Source organism: Myxine glutinosa, chromosome 3 (genome assembly GCF_964187855.1).
Source record: "Myxine glutinosa chromosome 3, kmMyxGlut1.1, whole genome shotgun sequence".
NCBI lineage: Eukaryota > Metazoa > Chordata > Myxini > Myxiniformes > Myxinidae > Myxine > Myxine glutinosa.
In genome coordinates, this window is record NC_136263.1 from 74,848,955 (window position 1) to 74,876,929 (window position 27,975).

At 49.1% G+C, this 27,975-nt stretch overlaps 1 long non-coding RNA gene across 1 annotated transcript; it reads left to right on the plus strand.

Moving 5' to 3' along the window:
- The first annotated feature begins 2,858 nt into the window (after positions 1–2,858).
- LOC144891135 (uncharacterized) lies at positions 2,859–27,749 on the plus strand. The gene is made up of 3 exons (XR_013622729.1): positions 2,859–2,966; positions 27,029–27,070; positions 27,695–27,749. It is a non-coding gene; the product is annotated as an uncharacterized LOC144891135 (long non-coding RNA).
- The last annotated feature ends 226 nt before the right edge of the window (positions 27,750–27,975 follow it).

Below are 27,975 nucleotides of genomic sequence, written 5' to 3' on the forward strand. Positions count from 1 at the left end.
GATTAGTTTTTGGTGGCGATCGGCCTTGACCTTCATGGTTAGCGCTGGAGGTCGAAAATTATTGACCCCAAGGTCAAATGTTGAAACCCTTATTTTTTGAGTAACTTTGATCGGATCGTCTCCAAACTTCATGGGAATCTAGTATATGGTCCGGCGCTCAGCTGATTAGTTTTTGGTGGCGATCGGCCTTGACCTTCATGGTTAGCGCTGGAGGTCGAAAATTATTGACCCCAAGGTCAAATGTTGAAATCGTAGGTACCATATCTTCGCATATGTTCGCATGTAACTTCGCATATCAGAGTCCTATAGAGATACCCTTCAGCACACAAAATTTTGAAGGTCAAGGTCAAAGGTCAAGGTCACTTTGTGGTCAATCATGGAGGTCGACGAAACCCTTATTTTTTGAGTAACTTTGATCGGATCGTCTCCAAACTTCATGGGAATCTAGTATATGGTCCGGCGCTCAGCTGATTAGTTTTTGGTGGCGATCGGCCTTGACCTTCATGGTTAGCGCTGGAGGTCGAAAATTATTGACCCCAAGGTCAAATGTTGAAATCCTTATTTTTTGAGTAACTTTGATCGGATCGTCTCCAAACTTCATGGGAATCTAGTATATGGTCCGGCGCTCAGCTGATTATTTTTTGGTGGCGATCGGCCTTGACCTTCATGGTTAGCGCTGGAGGTCGAAAATTATTGACCCCAAGGTCAAATTTTGAAATCGTAGGTACCATATCGAGTAATACCTCATATGAATGCCCTTGATGAGTGCTTCCCAGATCTGTAAACAGTTTGACGCTATGACGTCATTTGATGACGTCATGACGAAAAAACGGAATTTTCATGAAAAAATTATTTCCTCAGTTCTCATCAAAATCTTTCAATATTTCATGTGCGTTGGTCATGAAGACATACTATTCACCATACGAAATTATTAAGGTCAAGGTCAAAGGTCAAGGTCACTTTGCGGTCAATCATGGAGGTCAACGAAACCCTTATTTTTTGAGTAACTTTGATCTTATGATCTCCAAACTTGGTGGGTATATAGGGTGTGGTATGGCGCTCAGTTGATTAGTTTTTGGTGTCGATCGGCCTTGACCTTCAAGGTCATTTTGAAGGTCATTCAATTTTGACCAAAAGGTAAAATTTTCAAGTTTCAGTTACCATATCGAGTAGTACCTCAAATTGAAGCCCTTGTTGAGTGCTTTCCAAACATATAACTAGTTTGACAATGTGACGTCATTTGACGGCGTTATGACGAAAAAACTGCACTTTTCATGTATATTGTATTGCTTTAGTTCGCATTGTTTAGGTCACTCTGTAGAGCACAGTTCCCTTTGGAAACTCTTGTAAGTTCGCATATCAGAGTCTTTTAGAGATACCCTTTAGCACACAAAATTATGAAGGTCAAGGTCAAAGGTCAAGGTCACTTTTTGGCAAGATACGGTTCACCCTGTGGGTGACATATGTTTATTTGTTTGTCACAAGCCTACAGGTCACAATTTTCAACCGATCGTCACGAAACTTCACCAAATGGTAGAGTTGGTCAAAAGCCAGAAGCCTATTGTTTTTGGGGTCAAAGGTCAAAAGGTCAACAAAAGCCAAAGGTCACCAAATTTGCTAAATTTCTAAAATCCTCAATTTTCATCCGATTGACTTGAAATTTGAAGACCACTTGCATATGTGGTCACTGAATTCAACCACCAAGTATTTTTGAGGTCAACATGGGCCAAATGGTCAACATAGGCCAAATTTCTAAAATCCTCAATTTTCATCCAATTGACTTGAAATTTGAAGAGGGCATGCATATCTGGTCACTGAAATCAACCACCAAGTATTCTTGAGGTCAACATAGGTCAAATGGTCAACATAGGCCAAATTTCTAAAATCCTCAATTCTCATCCAATTGACTTGAAATTTGAAGAGGACTTGCTTATCTGGTCACTGAATTCAACCACAAATTATATTTTCGGTGAACATAGGCCAAAAGGTCAACATAGGCCAAATTTCTAAAATCCTCAATTTTCATCAGATTGACTTGAAATTTGAAGAGTACTTGCATATCTGGTCACTGAATTCAACCACAAATTATATTTTAGGTGAACATAGGCCAAAAGTTCAACATAGGCCAAATTTCTAAAATCCTCATTTTTCATCTGAAAAATCGTCACTTTTCATCCTGTTGACCCGAGCTTTGATCAAGATTGTAAATTTTAATCTTCATGAAATGGACAATTTGCTGTATCAATGGAAAACTTTTGGAGGGGTGGGGGAGGGCGGATTTTGCAAGCATCATGGTACGCATGACGTCTTCTTGTTTGTTTGTTTGTTTGTCTGTCGGTTAGTCTGTCTGTTTGTCTGCACAGAATAAATATAATTTTCTCTGCAACCGTTGGTCAGATTGACAGGAAATTTTCACCATTGGTGCTCCTCCTCCTCCTGTAGAATTTGTAATCATAACGATGACGTCATCGGTCACGTGGTATGGGATACTTCTTGGAAAAACGAAGAACTTTGCACCTCTATATCTCCGAAAGTGCTGCATAGAAAAGATTGAGACATGGCTCATTGTAAAGAACATTCCATGTGTAATAACATATGTTGATGATGATGTCATAGGTGCCTCTATTATGACGTCATAATTCGACAATTACAAAACTTCATCCGATCAAGATGAACTTGCTTACAGCATCATCTTGGGATAAATTGGTGGAGAAAAAAAATTGATGGCGTCGGCGGTCACGTGGTTCGGCTGCCATATTTGTTTTAACACAAAAGTCTTCAAAACCACTAAGAAGACGTTCTGGCGAGGGTCTGCAATCTCTGATTGCTATTTTTTGTTTCTATTTGATTTCAGATGTACTGCACTGCCTTTGTTTCAGGTCCGGATGTGGGAGGTTATCTCCACAATTGGAGAAGAAAATGCTGGATATATTTACAAAGCAAAGAATGTCAACTCTGCAGAAGAGGTACAAGCTTGTAATATACTTCTTGTGTCTTCATTTCACTTTCTGGGAAATGGAACAGCTTGTGGGAAGCGAGATCGAACATAGAACAGAACACGGTGGAAAATACAGATCGCAGGGTAGAGGGACACGATGGAGAGACACATGGAAGAAGAATGAGGGCAAAGGGATCGGGAAATTCTCCGACATCTGAACGTATTGTTACGGCTCTCGGTTACGGCGCTCCCCTTACCGAGGGGGGGGGTTTAGTCTCCTCGTCTTTTAAGCTGGCCGTCCGAGTCCTGGAACTATCCCGCTCCTTTGCGGGATGAGATTGGCCAGGGTGATTGGTCAAGGATTTCCCAAATACCTTCACCAATCTCTCCTGAGACCTGAGACCGCCTGAGACCGGTCTCGGCCTGAGACCGCCCGTTCAATGACGGCTTGGGGCCATCAAACGAACCAAGACAATGGGCAGCGAACGCTGCCCTACTGCTACTGAACTTTGAAGAGTGGGAGATGATTGGGGAAATTGAAGGGGCCTATCTTATTTGATTAATGCAACACAGATTCAACTATTGGGAACAGATCCTTAACTAAAACACATAATAATGAGATAACTACAGAGAGGTCCTATGGTGCTCTACGTGTTGTACATGGAATAACTAGGGTGCGATCTTTAATAAAGCCAAATAATGGGGATATTTACAGGGGATCATTTGTAAGGGAACATTTACTAACATTTACAAACTGAAGGTTCTAAAAACCATAACACAGCACCCGTCTCTCCTCCAGGGCCATCCCGGCCCGAAAGAACTTTAACTTAATGTGACACTCAGGTGTAGTAACCCTCTACTATTAACCTTACCCTGAGTGTGACAGTTTTAAAACAATTAAGTATGTCCCCCTGCTGCGTTGCATCCTACCTAACAGACTCATGCCCACAGACTAACCAAATTACGGAATGGTCTTCAAACTATACATTTCGCCGGTGGAGAGCATTATTTACAAGACACTAATTGGTATTTACAATGCGAACCCAGGACCTGTCATTTTGGGAAACAAAAATATCTTTTGAAAGAGGAAGGAGCATGCACTGCACTGTACCGATACACCATACCCACATGCCCGGGGATGCTCAATTGATATTGCAGTGCACCCCGAGCACAAGAGCATTACAAAGCACTATAAAGCACCAATCAGCACCAAAAGCACGAAAAGCACCATCCAGTGCTCATTTCACACATGTCATCACATTTCAATAATAAACAAACTGATGACCTTGTTCTTGTTCCTCCCGCTCTGCTGGCCGATGTTTCTTGATGTTGTCGTTCTTGTGGCTTGCTGCCTATTTGTGATAATAAAAAAAGGCACACAACGTGTCCATTTTTTAAAATTTATGGCCAACAGGGGCCAACTAAGGGTGGTCCACCTGTATGGCATAGGGGCCACCTCACCATGGTCCGCAAGCAAGCTTTTCTCTGGCCATCATGGCCGGTCCCAGCAGAGGGGCCAGGCCCAAACACGTGGGGGTCCATAAGTGTGGTGCTTAGCCACAGAACCGTGGTCCATATGGTGGTGCTAGGCCGCAAGTCGTGTGGTCCATAAGGTGGTGTCCAGGCAGGCTGTGCAGCGGCGGTTCTGGCACACAACTGCGGCTACCTGCGCACTCCCCCCGGACCCAAAAGAACAAGCCGTGAGTGGGGAAGGAAAGACAAAGCAAGCATCGGGCAGGATCGCAAGGGTACACATTAATACAAGGTAATGCAAGGTGAGGTGCGCATGGGAGTGAGCAGAGAAAGCTCATCCCTACTGTACGTCACCCCCCCTGTCACCTACCCTACCCTTGCCCTTACCCCGTATTTACACAAAATTCTACACATTTACAAATTCGTCACTACTGTCTCGTCTTCCCCATATCTCCCCTAATCCAAATTGATTACCAATCCCTCTAATCCAAATTTGCCCCCAATTCCAATTCCTCATCAATCTCTCCTAAGGAGGAAGAGACGGGATTACAGCACAATGTCACACTTACGCCATGATGCGTCTTTCAATCCAACCAAACATCTGCAAAAATCAGTGGTGTGGAGTCCTGTCATCACCTCAGGTGAGTGGATGCAGATGGTGCGAAGAGATTTCAATCCTAACTATACTTCGAAATGACTTTAACACTTTTACTCTACCCGGGGTCTTTCCCTGCCAAACCATTGGCCGTCTTACACTATGTGGTTCTAAGAACCGAACTCCCATTGACCAAACTGTGGTGCTCACCAATTTGGGGTCTCACTCCCCCGATTCTTCACCCTGTGCCTTCGCACAATTTCCGGGCTGGGTCGTGTGGGGCTCCCAGCAGGTCCGCTCATCTGCACACCTCCGCCGCTGGAGTTGTCTCTGAGCTTACCTGCTCCTTACCCTAACCTACCTGGGGAAGGCCCTTTGGCGCTCTCACCCCACTACCGCCCTCTCTGGCGTCGGGCTACCCGGGTCCGTCCTCTGGATCCTCGGGCCCCATTGAACAACTCTACTGGCTTCCAGAGCCTACCTGCGGCCTCACCTGGCCGACATCCTAACAGTGGCGGAGTGCTCAACCAATCACACTCACTAACAGGCCACACGCCCAGCCAATTTACTCCACTAATGCACCCATCCAACACTGTGTGCAACTACTCGCACCACAGATGCCAATATCCAACCACAATTTACCGACTCCCTCTACCTACTTTTAAACTACCCTCCCCGGGTATTCGTGAAGGGGTCCATCTTCCCCATCCACTCCTTTCGCACCAACCACTCCAGTCCACGTATTCCACTCTACTCACTCCACACCATCCATTCCATACTCCATTCCATCTATTCCATACTGCATTTATTCCATGCTCCATTCACTCCAGACCATCTATTCCATACTAGCTATTCCCCACAACCACTCTCCATACACCTGTGCTTCGCTTGCACACCTGTGCCCACACACCTGGTGTCACCTGCACACCTGGTGGCACTTGCACCCTCCTTTCCTCCCAGGCTCATCTATCTATAATTCCACTAATCTCTGTGTGTATGTGTGTGTGTCTGTGTGTGTGTGTGTGTGTGTGTTTGTCTGTGACCGCTGTTTCTCGACAACTACCGGTCCGATATACTTGAAACTTGCCAGGTATATTGCTGGGGACCCGAGGATGTGCCTTTTCAAGGTTTGAAATTAATCGGACAAGTGGTTCCCAAGGTATGGTCACCGTACTCGCAAGCCGTTCGCTTTGGCTTTGCGAATGGACCAAACCATTTCATGTAAATAGAGGGGGGGGGGGGGGGGGGATTGTCACCGTACTCGCAAGCCGTTCGCTTTGGCTTTGCGAATGGACCAAACCATTTCATGTAAATAGAGGGGGGGGATATAATTTTAGATAACCATTTCATGTAAATAGAGGGGGGGGGATATAATTTTAGATATATATATATAGTACGGGCACGCCCGAGTTCATTCAATGCAATACAATCAACTCAATGCACAATCACAATTACTCACATGTCCACAATGCTCTGCTCATTCACTTTCACACACACACATCGTTCACGAGCATTGCCTCATTTCATAACCAGCACTACCGTGCACTTTCATACCAATTCCTCATTTCATCACTCACTACAAACAAGTGCATCGTCTAGCTACCTGGTTTCCCCTCTAACTTAGTGCTTCCCCAGTCATCCCTTATTCTATGCACAACCCACGTCATTATAATCCACTAATCTGCTACGTCCCCTCTACAGTTACATGTCGCTACTTAAATCTACAGTCTCCTGAAGTCATTTCTAAATCCCTATCATTTTATCCTAACCCTCCCGGGCTAGTTTGCACAGCCACCCCATAACCTAATGCTCATGTGCCCTGTCGGGATGGGAGGGATGGCAGAGTTGCCATCCCTCCACATCGGGCATCTCCCATTATCATTCCCCCCCCAGTCCTCTGGCACTATGAGCCCCCCTCATTAGAGGTACTGGGTCTCACCTCGGCATCTAAAGCCGAGGCAATCCACGAGGGCGCCTGCTCGCCGGTGTGAGGTCTTATCCGGTCGGCATGGACGATGCGAGGGAGGGCTCGTGGCCCCATTTTGATCTTTACGACCACGTCACAGACTTGCGACAGGACGACCCCCGGGCCTTGCCAGGCAGAGGTGAGTTTGGGGCACCTACCCTTCCGCCTCCGGGGATTGAAGAGCCGGATCTTCATCCCCGGAGCATACTGGCTCCCCTGGCTCCGCTGGTTGTACCTGCGCTTCATCTTGGCCCCCGCCAGTTGGAGCTGGCGGCGAGCGAAGGCATGGACCCTCTCCATGCCTTCCTCTAAGTGACGTGCATAGCCCTCCCTCGGTGGGCTAATTGTGGTGTCTGGCACGGGACCGCATAGCAAGTCGGCGGGAGCCCGCAACTCCCGCCCATACATGAGTAGCGCTGGACTGCATGCGGTGGCCCCGTGCTGGCTAGTTCGGTAGGCCATCAATAAGTATGGGAGATGTTCGTCCCAGTCATCCTGACAGGTGGTGGTGAACAAGGCCAGTTGTTGGACCAATGTTCGATTGAACCTTTCCACCATCCCGTCAGATTGGGATCTTAGGGGCGTTGTCCTGGTTTTCCTAATTGACAGGAGTCTGCACACATCTTTTAGTAATTGGCTTTCAAAATTTCGTCCCTGATCAGTGTGCAGCTCCTGTGGAATCCCATGCCGACATCCAAATCCTTCCACGAAGGCCTGCGCTACCACCCCGGCTTCTTGGTTGGGGAGGGCGTAGGCCTCCGGCCACTTGGTGAAATAGTCCATTACAACGAGGATGTATTTGTTGCCCTGGCGGGTGCGGGGTAGTGGTCCTAGAATATCCATAGCCACCCGCTCAAGGGGGGCCCCCACCTGGTGTAATTGAAGGGGGGCCTTCATCCTCCGTGCTGGTCCCTATTTGGCAGTACAGGCGTCGCATCTCCGTCACCAGTCCTGGATATCGCGCCCCATATTAACCCAATAGAACCTCCGGCGGACCCGAGATGTTGTCTTTGTCCTGCCCAAATGGCCGCCGGCGCGGGTACCATGCACCTGTTGCAATATGACGTTCTTAAATTTGTCAGGGACTATCACCAGCCAGGAAGTTCTCTCAGAGGGAACCTCCACCCACTTGCGATATAAGATGTTATCCTTCAATTCCAGGGTCTGCCACTGAGCCCAATATGCCTTTGCTTGCGCCCCGAGGGGGGTGACCTCTTCCCCATTAGGTCTCTGTCCCAATCAAACCCATTTGTACACCGGTCCCAGGACGGGATCCTCCTGCTGGGCCGTGCTCCAAGCCAAAGTTCCAAATTCCTCGTCTGCGGTTAGTGGCAAAATTGGCCCTCTCACCTGGGTTGCACGGACGACGAGGATCGGGGCGGAATCGCCCAATTGCTCCCTCTCCTCGTGTCTCGCACAAAATTTACAGTTTTCCCCTAGACAAGGATGCCGAGAGAGTGCATCAGCATTCCCATGGGCCTCCCCGGCCCTATGGGTCACATTAAAATCGTACTGCTGCAACTTTTCCAACCACCTTGCAATTTGGCCCTCCGGTTCCTTGAACCGAAGGAGCCATTGCAAGGAGGAATGGTCAGTTCGAACCAAAAATTTCCGCCCATACAAGTACGGGTGGAAATGGTTCATGGCAGCCAGCATAGCCAATAGTTCCTTGAGGGTGACGCAATAATTTCATTCGGGCCTACTCAAGGCCCGACTATAACAAGCAATCACTCTCTCCACGCCTTCCTGTGTCTGCGACAAAACTGCACCCAATCCTTCCTGGCTTGCATCCGTGTCCAGGGTAAAGGTCCCGTCACTAGTGGGGTAAGCTAGAATGGGTGCGGATGTCAAACACCCCTTCAATTTTAGGAAGGCCTCTTGGCACTCCTTTGTCCAATTAAATTGCGTCCCCTTCTCTGTAAGCCGGTGAAGGGGCCGGGCCAACTCTGCAAATTTCGCCACAAAGCGCCGGTAGTAGGAGCAGAGTCCCAAAAATCCCCGCACCTCCTTGATGGTACGTGGTGCGGGCCACTCCTCTACCGCTGTAATTTTGCCTGGGTCTGTTTTTACCCCCTCGCAACCGATAAGGTGACCTAGATAGGCCACCTCTCTTGCAAACAAAGTGCACTTGCTCGGGCTCAATTTCAACCCTGCCTGTCTGAGGCACCCGAACACCTGGTCCAAATTAGCTATAGCCTGGGGGAATGTTTTGGCATGTACTAGGACGTCATCCAGGTATACCAGGCAGGACTGCCATGGCATGCCGCCTAGTACATGTTCCATTAATCTCTCAAAGGTGGCGGGGGCGTTACACAAACCAAACGGCATCACAGTGTACTGATACAGCCCCTTACCTGTGGAAAATGCCGTTTTCTCCTTCCCTGCCCTATCCATCTCCACCTGCCAATACCCACTCTTGAGGTCAAAGGTTGAAAACCAATTTGAGCCCGCAACGGCATCGAGGGTATCGTCAATTCTTGGCAGGGGATACGAGTCCTTGAGTGTCGCGTTGTTTAGCTGGCGATAGTCCACGCAGAAACGCGTGGTCCCATCTTTCTTTTTGACCAGCACAACGGGTGATATCCAGGGACTTCCCGAGGGCTCGATGACACCTGCATCGAGCATTTTTCTACCTGCTCGTCAGCTTCCTCCCTCCTGCTCCAAGGGAGCCGTCGGGCGTGCTGACGAATAGTCCGGGCCTCACCGGTGTGGATCTGATGTTTCACCAGGCCCGTACGTCTAATATCCTCGGGGCAACAGGGAGAAGATATCCAAATGGGATCCAATTAATTTGTGTAAGGCCTCCCTCTGGGTACCTTCCAACTCTACGCTACTTCGATTTACCATCTCGCAAATGGGATCGGGCCAATTCCTACTAGTTATTGAAGGCTCCCCCTGGGGCCGGCTCGGCTGGACGTTCTCGCCCCTCACTGACGCGACTTCCTTAACTGGGGTGCAGCCAGCTACCTTCGTGCCCTTTACTATAGTGCGTGGTTCTGTACTAATATTATTTACTTGGATGGCCACCACCGGCCCGTCCGTTTTTACAAGGGTGCGGCCCACGATTAAGCCAGGTATGGATTGCGCTGCCACCGGTTCTACCAGGCCGCAGGACTCCTGCCATGTTGGGCGAGCTAACCATCGGGCCGGCACTATGGCCTCGGCCCTTGGAGGGATGGTCACGGCCTCAGGAGCCTCCAGCTCCGCCCTTTCGGCCGTGCTCACCCCCTCCAATGGTAGCTCTTCCACTCCCACTTGCAGGATCCCCCGGCACAAACCGATTTTACAACCGCTGGCAGTCAACAAATCCAACCCTATTAAGCACGGGTCGCACACCTCCGCCACCCAAACCTCTATCTCCCTCTTTACCGACCCCAACTTGAGGGTCACAAAACCACGCCCTATGATCGGGGCCGTTGCCCCGGTAGCCAACTGCAAACTATGATTTTCCAGACGCTGGATTTTATCCCAGCCGTCTGCACTCGAATTAAGGATCACAGGGCTGATGATCGTGGCGCTAGCTCCTGTGTCCACTACGGCGTCTACCCCTACGCCGGCAATTTTGCACCGAATTGTGAGGCTACCTGTACCAATTTGGCCACAATGAAATACCTGTCACGGCAATGAGGGCTCTCCACCATCCCCAATTGCCGAACACCGCCCTGCATGCTCGGCACCTTCTAGTTTCCCGGGCCCTGGCGGGGGGGTGTCTGAGGTCGGCTCGGCCGATCTATACGGGGCGGAGTTGAGGGCATCGACTGCCAGAGAGCGTCCCGGCGCGGAGCTCGACACTCCCACGCATGGTGACCCAGCCGAGCACAATTATAGCACTTCACCTGGTAAGGTGCCTGCCTCCGGAATTCCAAATTTCCCCCCCTGAATGTCCGAATTGGTGTACTTTGTCGTGGCCTACCGGGTGCCACCGCCGGAGCCACCTGCCATGGTCCAGGTCCCGCCAGACGCCGGTCCACCAGCCTCCGGCCCATGCTCTCCAGGTCAGGGCCCCTTTCGGGGGCGGGCCCCCTAGGGGGGCCGCCACCCATCACGGGCCCTACCTGACGCACCGCCACTGCGTGGCGCTCGCCTCCCCGGGCCAGGGGCCTCGCTGCTTCCCAACGGGCTGCAGCGTCGGCCGCCTGGCTCAAGGTCTGCGGGCGCCACATGGCGAGCTGTTGTCGGAGCTCCGGATCCGGAAAAGCCTGGATAAAGTGATCCAGCACCAAGCTTTCCTGGGAGGCCGCCGCAATATCCGCGTGTGCAATCCCGACTGCGCGGCGAATGTCATGGGCAAGTTCCCCGATGGTCTCCTGGGGCTTGCGTTTTTGCTGAGCAAGCTGAGCTTTAACAAGCTTGCTTTGCTGTTCAATGCCGAAACGATTAATTAAGGCTGCGCGGAGGGCTGGCAGGGTGAGAGCACCCGGTGGTAAAGCCGTCAGCACCTCCGCCGCCGCGCCGCGCAGTGCCCCCACAAGGTGTACTCCACCTTCGTCCGGATTCCAACCGTTGCCTCTACATACATATTCAAACTGCGCCAGGTACGCCCTCAGATCACTCTTACCGTCATACGGCGCGAGTGGGACCTTGTGGGTACCCGAAGGCCGGACCCCATGCATCGCTCCTTGCGGGGATAGCGCGGACCGAACCGTTCGGGCCCCCACAGTACACTATTCCCGGGGGGCTCTCATGCATCCCCCGTCCCTCTGAACACTACCCCTGTCGGTGTCGATGCCTGGGTCGCCCCTCAGCAACCCGCTGCCCACTCCATACCCACACACCCTTGCTCACCAATACCTCTCGCACTCCCCATGGTCGGACATCCTTGCACGCATCCTCTTTCCACGCACTCTGCACCAGTCGCACACCTCACCAGTAGCCTCTCAAGAACGCCCGGGTCGAGACCAACACCCAAGCTCACTGAATCTCCCCTCACACCATATACATTTCCGAGCATATCACCACTCACCTCGGCGCCTGTTCTCCTTCGCTCCTCCTCCGCCACCTGTAAACTCTTTATTTGGTCAGTAAGCACATCATCATGACTTGAGCACAGACCTTGCACCAATTACATCACCTCCTCCTTTATCTCTTTCTTAGTCTCCCTCCGTCTCTTCTTAATTTCACTTACCCCCTCTTCCACTTACTCTAACTTCTGCTTCACCTCGTTTATTTCCCGGTGCGCCCCCTCAATTTCTTCCTCTAATGCTACCTTGGTCGTCTCCATGTGCTTCCTCACTTCTCGTTCTTTCGTCTCCATTGTCTCTACCACCTCCTCTAACCTCTTTGTCAGTCCCTCATGTACCGTCTGACATTCTTTCCTGGTCGCCATTAATTCCTTATTTATCTCTTTTTGTGTCGCTTTCAACCCCCCTATTACGGCTGTGTTCTTTTCCACCTGCTCCCCTAACGCCTTTTGTCCCACTGTCAGCTGCTCTACTCCTCGCGGCAGGTCTTCTATGCCCCCCTGTAACCTAGCCGTGCTGTTCCTCACCTCTTTCTCCATGCGCTCCTCACCCCACCTCACCTCGTCGCGTACTCCTGCGACCTCTTCGCCCACTCCGCGCCTTATATCCTCCCCCCTCTCTCCCATCTCTCTGGTACATGCCGCCCTCATCTGCTCCAAATCATTCCTTTGGGCATCCAATTTACTTCCAACCCGTTTTTTACCTCCTCTATTTGATCCCCCATCTGTTTAATTTCTAGCCCCGTTAACCCATTCTTCACCCCTTCCGTTTGGTTCTCCTGGGTGGCCATTCTATTTTCCAACCCCGTTAACCCATCCTTCATTTCCCCAATTTGTTTACCCACGTCCTTCAATTGGCCCCCTAATTTGCCTTCGAGCCCCCCAATTCGGCTTTCTAATCGCTCCCCCATTCTACTTTCCATTCCCTCACTATCAGCCCTCATTTCTCCCATCTCTTTCCTTACTCCCCCAATTTGGCTTCCCATATCATTTCTCAATACCCCAATTTGGTTTTCTAATCCCTCAAATTTGCTGTCTAACTTCCCAATTTGGTCACTGGTACCCCTTGCTTCGTCCCTCATTGCTCCAATTTGGCCTCCCAATCGCTCACTATCAGCCCTCATTCTGTTTTCCATTCCCTCATTTCTTTTCAGGCCTTCCTCCGTTTTGACCATGAAGGCCCTCATTTGCACCATGAATAGGCCCCAGTCCATCAGAGCCGTGGGCTCGGCCGCCGCGACCATGTGCGAGGCGCCATTTTGTGCGCCTGCAACCCCCGCTACCGCGCCTTCAACCTCCTCCTCTATCTCCCCCATCTCCTCCCTGGGGTCCTGGGTCGCCTCTACCTCCTCATTCTCCCCTACCGGCACCCGATCGCCTTGATCATCCATGGCACGATTTAATTTGGATGTTAAACAAAATTTCGGCCGCTCCTAATTTTGACCAAATTTTTAAGATGGGTTAAAATTTGGTTCGGGTACAATCCCACGCCTGACACCAATTGTTACGGATCTCGGTTATGGCGCTCCCCTTACCGAGGGGGGGTTTAATCCCCTCGTCTTTTAAGCTGGCCGTCCGAGTCCTGGAACTATCCCGCTCCTTTGCGGGATGAGATTGGCCAGGGTGATTGGTCAAGGATTTCCCAAATACCTTCACCAATCTCTCCGAAAAGCAGGGAAATTAGTCCCTGCTCGAACTGCGGATGTGATGGTAATTGCCGAGTGGTTTAGCAATCCATGATCTGAGCCGTTGGCAAATAGACTAACCCGATTATAGCGGTTGGCCAAATCGTGCCACAGGTACTCAATTGGGAAGGGACTAAAGCGATCGGGGGAAGAAGAAACCAAAGTAAAGGAACAGCAAATATTTATTAATTATGTACACGAAATGAAGAGGAAACGAAAGAAAGGCATTTACAAGGAGAGGAAGAAGCAGGTACACAGGGTAGCCTTAAAACAGTCTTATATTATCATACGCCCCAAACAGAACAAACAGACTCACACGAATAGGGACTGGCAGGAAGGAATGGCTGGAAGGAGGAGAAGGTCCAAGCTGATTGCAGGGCAGGAAGGTCCGGGCAAATGCACAGCGTCGAGGTTCGCTCCGGTCCACGATCCGGGCTTGAGGCGAAACCCGGCGGCAGCTGCACGTATGGTTTCACGCGGTCGGCCAATGTGAATATATGGCGATATTGTCGTTGTCCACGGACCCACTCTCCTGCCTTACGATTCAGCGTGTTCTCCTCTGGTACCTTGCACTTCGGACCTTCGCACTCATCTCTCCTCTCACTCATCTGCTGATGCACTCATCTCTCCTCTGGTGAAGCAGTCCCTCGTAGCCGCTTTTATAGGGCGTTCTCGTATCCAGCCGCCGGCTCCGATGACACGCCTACCGGTCGGCTCACCTCGGCCCCGGTTGGCCGGTGAGGGCTCGCTGGCTCCACCTCTGATGGTGAGTTGACGTGCCACACCTTGTTCTTGTATCCCGCCCCCTTTTTCCTCGGCCTGAGACAGCATGTTCAATGGCGGCTTGGGGCCATCAAACGAACCAAGACAAGGGGCAGTGAACGCTGCCCTACTGCTACTGCACTTTGAAGAGCGGGAGATGATTGGGGAAATTGAAGTGGCCTATCTTATTTGATTAATGCAATGCAGATTCAACTATTGGGAACAGATCCTTAACTAAAACACAAAATAATGAGATAACTACAGAGAGGTCCTATGGTGCTCTACGTGTTGTACATGGATTAACTAGGGTGCGATCTATAATAAAGCCAAATAAGAGGGATATTTACAGGGGATCATTTATAAGGGAACATTTACTAAAATTTACAAAGTGAAGGTTCGAAAAACCATAACAGTATCTTCTCTATTTCTGATGAGATGAACGATGATTTTCTTTTGACTTGCTGGCCCCACATCACCCGAAGAATATTACACCATATACAGTCACGTGAAAAAGTAAGTACACCCCATGTAAAGTTTTGACTTTTTCAACATATTTCAACATACAGCTATTTGATCTTCATTTCAACAATATTGACAGATAAAGGTGACATAATATAACAAATATCATGAAACATTTACATTTTGTAGTCCATTGTATAATTTAAATAAACATAAATGCAAATTTCGCATGTGGAAAAAGTAAGTACACCCTTGGCTCTAATAGGTGGTATTGCCCCCTTTGGCAGAAACAACCTCAAGTAGGCGTTTCTTATAACTGTCTACCAGTCTCTGACTGACTGGGAGAAATTTTTGCCCACAACTCCATGCAGAATTCTTTCAGCTGTGCGATGTTTGAGGGGTTTCTTGCATGCACAGCTCGTTTCAAATCCCCCCACAACATCTCGATGGGATTTAGATCCGGGCTTTGACTTGGCCATTCCAGAACCCTCCATTTCTTTCTTTTCAGCCATTCCTTGTTGGATTTACTGGTATGTTTAGGGTCATTGTCATGTTGCAAGGTCCACCTTCGGTTGAGCTTCAACTTTCCGACAGATGGCCTCACATTATCCTCAAGCCCCCTCTGGTACAATGAAGAATTCATTGTGGATTCTATGATGGTGAGCTGCCCAGGCCCTGATGCAGCAAAGCTGCCCCAAACCATAATATTTCCACCACCATGCTTTACAGTTGGTATCAGGTTCTTGTGGTCAAATGCTGTCTTTGGTTTTCGCCAAACATGTCTTCTGGTACTGTGGCTAAATAGCTCTACCTTTGACTCCTCTGTCCAGAGCACATTGTTCCAGAAGTGCTGATCTTTGCCGAGGTGTTCATTGGCAAACTTTAGTCTTGCCCTGATGTTCTTTCTGGACAGCTAAGGTTTCCTCCTGTCACACCTCCCATGTCGATCAAATTTGTGCAGCCTCTTTCTAATGGTAGACTCGTGCACTTTGACATCAACAGTGGCAAGAGCTACCTGTAGGTCCCGTGATGACATTCTGGGGTTTTTAGAGCCTTCTTTCAGCATCTTGCGGTCTGCTCTCAGGCTGAACTTGCTGGTGCGGCCTGGCCTGAACAAGTTGACAGTTGTTTGGAATCTTCTCCACTTGTAGATGATCTTCCGGACAGTCGAATGATTGATTTCAAATTGTTTGGAGATCTTTTTAAATCCCTTCCCAGACTCGTAGGCATCTATAACCTTCTTTCTGAAGGCCTCAGAGAGCTCTTTTGATCTATTCATGGTGACGCCACACACCTCAACAACAAAGAGCAAACCAAACTAAATGGCTGAGGTTTAAATAAGACAGGTTCCTCCAAGAGCCTCTCTAACGATGTTCTAATCATTTACACCTGAGCTAGTGCACCTGATTCTAATTTTAGGTGTTTGAAGTAGTGATAAATGTAGGGGTGTACTTACTTTTTCCACATGCGAAATTTGCATTTATGTTTATTTAAATTATACAATGGACTACAAAATGTAAACGTTTCATGATATTTGTTGTATTATATCACCTCTATCCATCAATATTGTTGAAATGAAGATCAAATAGCTGTATGTCGAAATATGTTGAAAGTCAAAACTTTACATGGGGTGACTTACTTTTTCACGTGACTATGTGATTACAATGTACAAATAATGTGTAATCTGTGAGAGGAGAGGTCAGAAATCTCACCAAAGATAATGGGGAAAACCCCCCTGATGCAAAGTTGAGGGGGCTTCTTCATTCCTACCATTGCTTTTCTTTTCTTTTTTTACCCAATTAACACTTTAATGCCCATCATTGCCCCCCTTCCCCTTCTACTCCCTCATCCCTTGTACCTCAATGTTTTGTCCTTCTTCCAATTCCTACCACTCGACTAGATTCACTTCTGGTGTGTTGATGTGATGGTTTAACCATTCCCCTTTTATCTACCGTCTATGTGAAGTTCACCTCTGCTCCTGCTTTGTCAAATCCACGTTCTCACTTGGAGACTTTTCCCGGATTGTTTTCATGGTTTTGTTTAAATATTTATTTAAATATGTTTAAACCGAGAGCGGTATTCAGGATTGCAAAGCAGATAGCGAAAGAGAGGTGTGATGTGATGGGGGTGAGCTGCTTGAAGGATGAAGTGGGACAAATCGTTGTCGACCCAGATGGAATTAAAGGAAGATGGAAAAGATATATGGAAATGCTGTTGAATACAGAGAATGAATGGGATGGCAACATAGAGAGTAACCCAGTTTTAGGACCAGCAGAGAAGATAACTGAGAAGGAAGTTGAGGAAGCGATAAAAGCAATGAAGGGTAGAAAAGCGGGAGGGCCGACGGGAGTTGTGGGAGATATGTTGAAGGCAGCAGGAAGTTGGGGTGTGAAGAGAATGACAGAGATCTGTAATCTGGTGGTGAAAGAAGGCCGCATTCCAGTGGATTGGGAACTGAGTACCCTCGTCCCTCTATACAAGGGGAAAGGTGACCCTCTGGAGTGTGGCTCGTACCGAGCGATAGTTATTGGAGCATGGAATGAAGGTATTGGAAAGGGTGTTGGAGAGGAGGATAAGGAAGAAAGTGAAGATCGACGAAATGCAGTTTGGATTTATGCCAGGAAGAGGAACGACAGACGCGCTTTTCATTGTGAGGCAGTTGCAGGAGAAGTACATGGAGAAGAGGAAGAAGTTTGTTGATCTGGAGAAAGCATTCGATCGGGTTCCACGCAAAGTATTGTTACGGACCGCGGATTAGATGTTATTTTGACCGAGCGGTGGTGTAACCGCGGCCGAACAGTTATTCCCCTAACTAAAACCGGATTTACCCCAAACTTTGGCCGTATCGCGCCACAGCTGCTCAATCTGGAAAACTCTAAAGTGACCGAATGCAAAGAGGAAGAAGACGTACAGAAGAGTAACTGGGTTTATTATTATTCACACATATAAGCAAAAGGAAAGCAGTCACGTTTATTTACAGGGACATGAGACACAGGTGACACAGTGAAATCTTTAGCTTATCTAACAGGCTTACTTACTACCCAGGACAGAACAAACAAAGACACTGACTCACGCGGGGAATTGCAGAGTGGATTGCTGGAAGGAGGTGTGTGGCTGGAGGGGGGGAGGACGGCACGGAGCTGGCTGGAGCTTGATCCCGCACGGGACGTCGGGCTGGACCTCGACGGCCGCTGATGCCACCGAGCCTGTCGTGTGCGCGGAGTCACGGGTCGGAGCTGCTTGTCTCAGTAAAAGCGCATCTGCTCTGGCGACCCAGCTCTTTCTTTGGACTCAGTAAAAGCGCAACTCGCTGACGACCCAGCTCTTTCTTTGGACTCAGTAAAAGCGCAACTCTCTGACGACCCAGCTCTTGTCTCCTCCCTCCTTGTCTCAACTCCTGGACTTATCTCTTGTCTCCTCCCTTGGACTCGACTCCTTGGGGAACGCCCCGCCGGCGGGTTATATAGGCCCCGCCCCTCAACCTTTGCGAACCTCCCCAATCGCTCTTCCTCCGCCCTCTCTAGCCAAACCCCTTGTTCATGGTTGGTCGAGTGGGGCTGGCTCACTCCTCCCCTCTATGACGAGGTGGCGACACGCCTTTCTTCCCCAACCCGGCCTCGTGGCCAATGGTGGTTGAAGAAAACCGCCCAAAATGCAGTTGGCCATCGAAATGAAATGAAAGGGGACCTATTCTTATTTCACTTGGTACAATGGAGTATTTAAGTTAATGGGAGACACAGCCTTACCCTAAGACACATAATAAGATATAAGCTATCAAACAGGGGCATTCTATGATTGGCTGACGTGTATGCTTATGGACTAATTACCGAGACGCCCTTTTTTCCTTCATACAACTCTGGAGGCAAGAGGGGCCATATCCAACCAATGGTACACAGCAGTTTACCACAATCCAATACACACAATAAAAAAAATGCCATCCTCATATCCGCAACACTGCACCCTCCTCCTCTTAGGCACGTCCCGGGCCTATAACTTTAATTCAGTGTGACACGTAGGTGTAGTTCCCTCTACTTTTAACCTGACCCTGAGTGCGACAGTTTTAAAACATAAATAAATCTGTCCCGCTGCTCCATTGCACCCTGCCTAACAGACTTACGCCCACAGTTAACCGAATTGCGGAATGGTCTTCAAACTATACATTGACGGTGGGGAGCATTATTTACACTTGACGCTACTTTTATTTACAAGACTAACCCAGGACCTGTAATTGGTCTTTCTGGGGAGGAGACAGTCTGCTCTGCATCAATGCACCATGAAAGCACCCAAAACGCTCCAATACACCCCCAAGCACCAATCGGTGCAGTCACCATTGTTCATCAGTGTTCATGAATGTTCAATAATAAAAATAAATCAACAACCCCTAACCCTGTAGGTGGTCTCTTGCTCTTCGGCTCCCTCTGCTGGCTATTATTATTTCTTCCAGTTGTCATTTTCTTTGCTTTTCTTACTGGCGGCCTATTTGAACTGAAAAATGCACCCAATGTGTCCTTTTTATTTTATTTTATTTATGGCCCACAGGGCCGACTAGTGTGCTTCACCTGTGGGGCATCGCTGCCCTGTGATCAAGGTCCGCCAGCAAGATTTCTGGCCCTCATGGCCGGTTCCAGCAGAGGGGCCATGCCCCAACCCATGGGGTCCATAAGTGGTGCTCGGCCACAGACATGTGGTCCATAATGTGGTGCATCGATGCAGACAGCTGGTTCTGGGAATTTCGGCGCACAATGGCCGACTCACGCACGCTCCCCTCGGCGCCCAATGGCGCACAGGTCATGTGGGAGACAAAAGGGGGAAGACAAATGAGCGAGGGGTAAGGTCACAAGGGTACACATCAATAAGGCAATGCAAGGCGAAATGCGTACGGAGAGCGAAATGAGAAAGCTCGTCCCTACCGTACGTCACCCCTCCCGTCACCTACATTACCCTTGCCCTTACCCCATATTTACAAAATCTACACATTTACAAATTCGTCGCTACTGTCACGTCTCCCCTTATTTCCCTTATACCAAATTCGTCTCCACAATCCCTCTACTTCAAAATTTGCCATCACCCAATTCGTCATCAATCCTCATAAGGAGGAAGAGATGGAACAACAAACACAATGTCACACCCACGTAATGATGCGTCTCACAATCCAAAACATTTGCACATAAAAAAAAAAATCAAAACATGGCATGGTGTGGAGGTACCTGTCACCTCAGGTTAGTGGATGTAGATGGTGCGAGGAGACTTCAATCCTAACTATCCTCTAAATGATTTTAACACACTTTACACTACCTTGGGTCTTTCCCTGCCAATCCATTGGCCAACTTACACTATGGGTTCTAAAAACCAATTCCCATTGACCAAACTGTGGTGCTTCTCAATTTGGGGTCTCACTCCCCCCGATTCATCTCCCGGTGCCCTTGCACAATTTCTGGGCTGTGACGTGTAGCTCTCCCAGCAGGTCTACCCACCTGCACACCTCCACCACTGCAGTTGCCACCCGAGCTTACCTAGCTCCTCACCCTAACCTAACTAACTGGGGAAGGCCCCTCCTGGCTCTGTCACCCCACTCGGTTCTGGCACTGGGCTACCCGGGTCCGTCCTCCGGATCCTCAGGCCCCATCCACAACAACTCTACCGGCTCCCAGAGCCCACCTGCGGCCTCACCTGGCCGACATCCTCACAGTGGTGGAGTGCCCAAACCAACTACACACACTAACAGGCTACACGCCCAGCCATTTCCACAACACTAATGCACCCATCCAATCACCATTCTCCCACCCGCACCACAGATGCCAATATCCAACCACAATTTACCTATACCCTCTACCTAACACTTACACTACCCGCCCCGGGTATCCGTGATGGGGGTCCACTCTTCCCCCATTCACACCTTCGTACCATCCACTCCACCTCAGTTTCCACCATACTCACTCCACGACCATCCATTCCAATACTCCATATACTCCACACTCCATGTATTCCACACACCTGTTGGTGCACACCTGTGCACTCTCACCTGGTGCCACCTGCACCCTCCTTCCTTCCTGGACCATTTGGTCAATACAACACACATCACCATCACCATCACTCAAACACTGCTCCATCCACCTGTCCAGTTGCACACCTGTTCAATCCTCACACACTGCTCAATACACTTGAATACACCTCCAACACTCACACGGCATCATCTGAACTACCTGTTGCCCTGCTAACTTAGTGCTCCCCGTCTTCCCTTTAAACTAAGCACATACCACGTCATTATCATCCACACTAAGCTACCTGCGTCCCCACTACAGGTATCAGTCACTAACTAATCTTAACGTTACCTAATGTCATCTTCGCTAGATCCCTACACACGATATATCCTAACCCTCCCGGGCTAGTTTTCACTGCCATCAACCCCATAAAACGAGTGCTCCTTTGCCCCCCCTGTGGTGTGAGGGATGACAGAGTTGCCATCCCACCACAGCGGGGAGGTCCCACTATAAATTTTGCTTGTCCAAATCCAACAAATCAAAAATTTGCCAATCATCTGCCAATCACTGTACCATTACCAATCATCACTCTGACAATCCTTTGCCAATCATCAAATTTTGTTTTTATAATTTCGGGTCCAAAATACTAACCTCATCACCCGTCTACTTACTAATGCCTCTCGGTGCGCCAATTCACTTCTAAAGCTCGGCTTCGTAAAGCCGAGCAATAAATGCGGGTTGTTTGGTGCTGGCGGCTGGATGCGTCCGACACGGTGAAGGGAAGGAGGTTTACCCGGGCCGAGATCCCACGCACCACCTCGGCACGGAGCCATCCCAGGGCCCGATCTCGACCTGCCGGAATGCCTTAACAAAAAGGGGTCGTCCATGACGACCCTTCCTATCGGGCTGCCCGCTCCGCCTAGTGCAGCACGGACGCGGCCGTTCCAAACGCGGACCAGCCTGGATCACGTACGGCGGTCCTTTCGAACCCGCTGTGGTTCGGATCCCCGCTGGTCCTCGCGGCACGCGAAGCTGTCCGACGCGCACCGAGGGCCCGATTCGGCTATAAGTCGCTCTAACCGCTAACCCGGTTACCGTCGATGCCTCACCTGCATGCTTACACGCATACGCTACCCCTTTCTTGCTCATACATCCAGCCGTCTCCCTGCTCTTGGTCATTGCACCTTCTCTTACACACCCAGGTACACTCATTACACTCACAGACTTGGTCACACACCTGACCACCTCACACCTTTGCACCCACTCGTTGTTCGCACACCTCACCAACACACCTCTTCGCGCCCCCTTCTCGGTCACCTCCTCCGTGACAATCACAGGTGTGCTCTCACTCGCACTCCCAACCACGTGCCTCACGACAAACTCAAGTGTGCATTCCCACACACGCTCTACCATTCCAGGTGTGCATCCTTCCATGCCAGGTGTACATCCTCTCTCACCTGTCACAACCAACTCACGCTCTGTGTCACTCTTACTACTCTCACCACCACTCTTGACAGCGCACTCACCCTTACTCTCGACAGCGCACTCTTTCCTCATGCACCTGTCCGTTACACACCTTTCTCGCGCATCCTCTTGCGCACACTCTCCCGTTACTTCCGCCGTAACACTCACCACAGGCGTACACTTTCTCGTTACATCCTCTGTAACACTCACCACAGGTGTGCATTCTCCCTTACTTTTGACAGCGCACTCTTTCCTCATGCACCCGTCCGTTACACACCTTTCTCGCGCATCCTCTTGCGCACACTCTCTCGTTACTTCCTCCGTAACACTCACCACAGGCATACACTTCCTCGTTACATCCTCTGTAACACTCACCACAGGTGTGCAATGTGCATTCTCCCTTACTTTTGACAGCGCACTCTTTCCTCATGCACCCGTCCGTTACACACCTTTCTCGCGCATCCTCTTGCGCACACTCTCTCGTTACTTCCTCCGTAACACTCACCACACCGCGCTTCCATGTGCTCCCTCGCACACGCGCTACGACCGACTCACTCTCGACAGCACACTCACTCCTTGGCGCGCACTTTTTCCTCACACACCCCAGAGTCGGACATTCTCGCACACTTCTTTTTTCGCACACCAGACCTGTCGCACACTTCACCAACGGCCTCTCACGAACACCCGGGTCCACATCAACCCCCAAGCCGACTGAAGCTCCCCTCACATCATGTACATTTTCTCGTATATCGCCACTCACCTTGGCACCTCGTCTCCGCACCTCCTTCGCCACCTGCAAACTCTTTATTTGGTTAGTGAGCACAACATTATGAGTTGAGCACCGACCTTGTACATATTCCATCACCTCCTCCTGTATTTCTTTCTTAGTTTCTGTCCGTCTCTTCTTAATTTCACTCACCTCTTCTTCCACTTCCTCTAATTTTTGCTTCACCTCTTTTATTTCCCGGTGCGTCTCCTCAAGTTCGTCCTCTAAGGCTATTTTGACCGTCTCTATGTGCGTCCTCACCTGCCGGTCCTTCGTCTCCATTATCTCTGTCACCTCGTCCAACCTCGTTGTCAGTCCCTCACGTACTATCTGACATTGCCTCTGTGTCGCTATCAAGTCATTTTTGATTTCTTTTTGTGTCGCCTTTAACCCTCCTAGTACCGCAGTGTTCCTTTGAACCTGCTCCGTTAGTTCTTTTTGTCCCTCCGTCAGCTGTTCCACCTCCTCCGTCAGATCTTCTATTCCCCCTTGTAACCTAGCCGTTCCATTTCTCACCTCTTTCTCTATACGCTTTTCGTCTCGCTTTACCTCCTCGCGTACCCCCGAGACCTCCTCACTTACACCTCGTCGTATCTCCTCTTTCACCTCCTCCATCTGGTTCCCCATCTGTTCGATTTCCCGGGCGGATTGCTCCCCTATTTCCCGCAATTTGTCTTCCATCCTATTTTCTAACCCCATTAACCCATTTTTCACCCCCTCTAACTGATTGTCCTGGGCAGCCATTCTATTTTCCACCCCCGTTAACCCATTCTTTACCTCTTTTATCCCGTTGTCTAACCCCTCAAATTTAGCTTCTAGCCGTTCCCCCATTTCTCCCATTTTGCCCCCCATTTCGCCCATTTTGCCCCCCATTTCGTCCCTCATTGCCCCCATTTGCTCACTCTGAGCCCTCGCTTCGTTCGTTATTTGCTCACCCATTTTGGCTTCCAATCTGTCCATAAGGGCCCCCATTTGTAACATCAAAAGGTCCGAATCCCCCAGCGGCGCTGCTACGGTCACGGGCACGGCTAGATTTGGTGCCGCTGTAACCGCTTGCGCAAAGGCGCCATTTTGCGCGCCTGAAACCTCGTGCGCGAGAGCGCCATTTTGTGCACCTGATACCCCCTCAACCACATCCTCCATATACATTTCCCCGAGGTCCTCGGTCGATTCCACCCCGTCTATCTCTCCCACCGGCATCCCGTCGCCTTAACCAGCCATGGCGCGATTTCAAAATTCGCGTTTTGCTTTAAAACACAAATTTTCAGCAGCTCGTAATTTTGAGCGCGTTAAGCGCGCTTCGGGCCTCGTATCTCACTCCCCGGCACCAATTTGTTACTGTAATAACACAATTGGTGTCCAAAATTTGGGCTAAATAAATTTAGTCCCAGGTTCGAATCCCAACTCCTGACTACCAATTTGTTACGGACCGCGGATTAGATGTTATTTTGACCGAGCGGTGGTGTAACCGCGGCCGAACAGTTATTCCCCTAACTAAAACCCGATTTACCCCAAACTTTGGCCGTATCGCGCCACAGCTGCTCAATCTGGAAAACTCTAAAGCGACCGAATGCAAAGAGGAAGAAGACGTACAGAAGAGTAACTGGGTTTATTATTATTCACACATATAAGCAAAAAGAAAGCAGTCACGTTTATTTACAGGGACATGAGACGCAGGTGACACAGTGAAATCTTTAGCTTATCTAACAGGCTTACTTACTACCCAGGACAGAACAAACAAAGACACTGACTCACGCGGGGAATTGCAGAGTGGATTGCTGGAAGGAGGTGTGTGGCTGGAGGGGGGGAGGACGGCATGGAGCTGGCTGGAGCTTGATCCCGCACGGGACGTTGGGCTGGACCTCGACGGCCGCTGATGCCACCGAGCCTGTCGTGTGCGCGGAGTCACGGGTCGGAGCTGCTTGTCTCAGTAAAAGCGCATCTGCTCTGGCGACCCAGCTCTTTCTTTGGACTCAGTAAAAGCGCAACTCTCTGACGACCCAGCTCTTGTCTCCTCCCTCCTTGTCTCAACTCCTGGACTTATCTCTCGTCTCCTCCCTTGGACTCAACTCCTTGGGGAACGCCCCGCTGGCGGGTTATATAGGCCCCGCCCCTCAACCTTTGCGAACCTCCCCGATCGCTCTTCCTCCGCCCTCTCTAGCCAAACCCCTTGTTCATGGTTGGTCGAGTGGGGCTGGCTCACTCCTCCCCTCTATGACGAGGTGGAGACACGCCTTTCTTCCCCAACCCGGCCTCGTGGCCAATGGTGGTTGAAGAAAACCGCCCAAAATGCAGTTGGCCATCGAAATGAAATGAAAGGGGACCTATTCTTATTTCACTTGGTACAATGGAGTATTTAAGTTAATGGGAGACACAGCCTTACCCTAAGACACATAATAAGATATAAGCTATCGAACAGGGGCATTCTATGATTGGCTGACGTGTATGCTTATGGACTAATTACCGAGACGCCATTTTTTCCTTTATACAACTCTGGAGGCAAGAGGGGCCATATCCAACCAATGGTACACAGCAGTTTACCACAATCCAATAAACACAATAAAAAAAATGCCATCCTCATATCCGCAACAGTATTGACATGGGCATTGAGGAAGTTAGGAGTGGAGGAATGGTTGATCAGAGTAGTGATGGCAATGTACGAAAGAGCGTGCACAGCTGTAAGGATGAAGGACGGGAACAGTGGTGAGTTTGAGGTGAAGGTGGGAGTGCATCAGGGGTCGGTACTAAGTCCACTACTATTTGTAGCTGTGATGGAGGTGCTGGCTCAGAACGTAAAGGAGGGTTTACCGTGGGAGTTGTTGTATGCAGATGATCTGGTGTTGATTGCGGAAAGTATGGATGGACTGAAGGAAAAGATGAACACGTGGAAGGAATGTATGGAGACAAAAGGTCTGAAGGTGAATATCGGAAAGACGAAGGTGATGGCAAGTGGTAAAGCATGTGGTGAGGTGGAAAGAACTGGGAAGTGGCCCTGTGCTGTGTGTAGGAAGGGTGTCGGAGTGAACTCCATTCAGTGTACAATGTGCGCTGAGTGGGTTCATCAAAAATGTAGTGGTCTGAGAGGGTCATTAACCAGTGTGGCAGCTACATTCAAATGTAAGGTGTGCACAGAGGGAGCTGCAGATGGAGGAAATGTTGAGTTGGATCTTGGAGACGGCGTGAAGCTGGAAGGTGTGAAAACATTTTGCTATCTCGGAGACATGCTGAATGGAGAAGGTGGATCAGACTCGGCAACGGTTGCTCGAGTGAGATGTGCATGGAAGAAGTTTCGGGAATTGAGTGGCGTGCTGATGATGAGGGGAGTGTCGTTGAAGCTGAAGGGAAAGGTGTATGCTGCATGTGTGAGAAGTGTTATGATTTATGGGAGCGAGACATGGGTAATGAACGTAGAGCAGCAACGAAGGTTGGAAAGGGTGGAAATGCGAATGGTTCGACGGATGTGCGGAGTATCGTTGAGAGAGAGGAAGACAAATGATGAATTGTGAAAGATGATGGGAATAGAGCCTGTGATTGATGCTGTGAAGAGGAACAGGTTGAGATGGTTTGGTCATGTGTTGAGGAAGGATGAAAGTGACTGGTTGAGAAGAGTGATGGAAATGAATGTAGAAGGAAGTAGAAGACGGGGAAGACCAAGAAAGACTTGGCTAAAGATGGTGGAAGAAGAAATGCGGGCAAGGGGGTTAACAAGGAGAGATGCAGAAAATAGGGCAAAATGGAGAAGATTGTCATGGGGACCGCAAGGCTAACCCCCGCTCTAGCAGGGAAAATGGCCTTTAAAATGCATGTTGTTGTTGTGTTGTATGTGAAGTAGTTCCTTTGTTACATTTATCTCCAACGTTGACTTCAGTATAAACAGAAAAATAATTATACATCACCACACACCAATATCGTATGTTTTACTCATTTTCCCACATTGTAACTGAGATGTTATAATACGATCTCTTGTCTTCTCTTTCAGGATTTTTTGAAGAAGGCAAGATCTGTGAGATATTCAAGATTCGTAAGTTTGTGTTTGTATGGAGATAGTGGTATTAACTGTAGAACGAGCAACACAGTTTAACTTACCCCTGAACTCTCCTGGTAGAACCTTTATCTGTGATACATTGTTGGCTCTTGGCCCCTGAGGCTGTGCGTCTCTGTGTGTGAGTTACAATCTTGTGTTTTTAACTCAACTGGGCTATGTCCAGCTGGGTTTTTGTCGACACCCAGTGTTGTCGTCCGTCGTCTGTCTGTCTGTCTGTCATCTGGAAACAATTCGACGTCTTCGCTCTAAAAGTCACAAATATCGATTGAATTTGATGAAACTTGTTATGCGGCATCTTTGAGACATAAACGAGTTTGGGATTGCATTTGGGCGTTGTACGCCCAAAAATGGGCGCGGCAGTGCGGCCATATTGAAAAATCAATTTTTGTCATATATTTTTAGCACATATAAACGATATAGTTTGTGGTTCTATTGTGCATATTCTCACCATATTTATATAGACCATTTGAGTTCAGGTTCCCTGGAACCTCTCTAGTTTTGGGATGGGGTGACTTAACCTTAATCCAGCTTAAAGAAGCAATTTGTATAATTTTCTCTTTCCCTTTTCTCCTTCTTTCTTATAATTTTTTTTTTTTGCAGGTCTGGCATGAAGCTTCGATAATAAAGACGCTAAATCACCCAAACATTAGTAAGTATGGATTTCACTCAAACTTCAAATGAAGTATGATTGAAATAGAATATACTAATATAATAATAACTAGTGGGGTCACCCATGGGAATCCCACGGGCATGGACGTGTGTGACATTTCGACATCTTCATTTCGTTTCTGCACATTCAGTTTTACAAAATGGTTACTGGTAATTTATCAGATGCATAAATGATGTAATCGACACAATATAACTCTCGCCCCTTCCCCTTC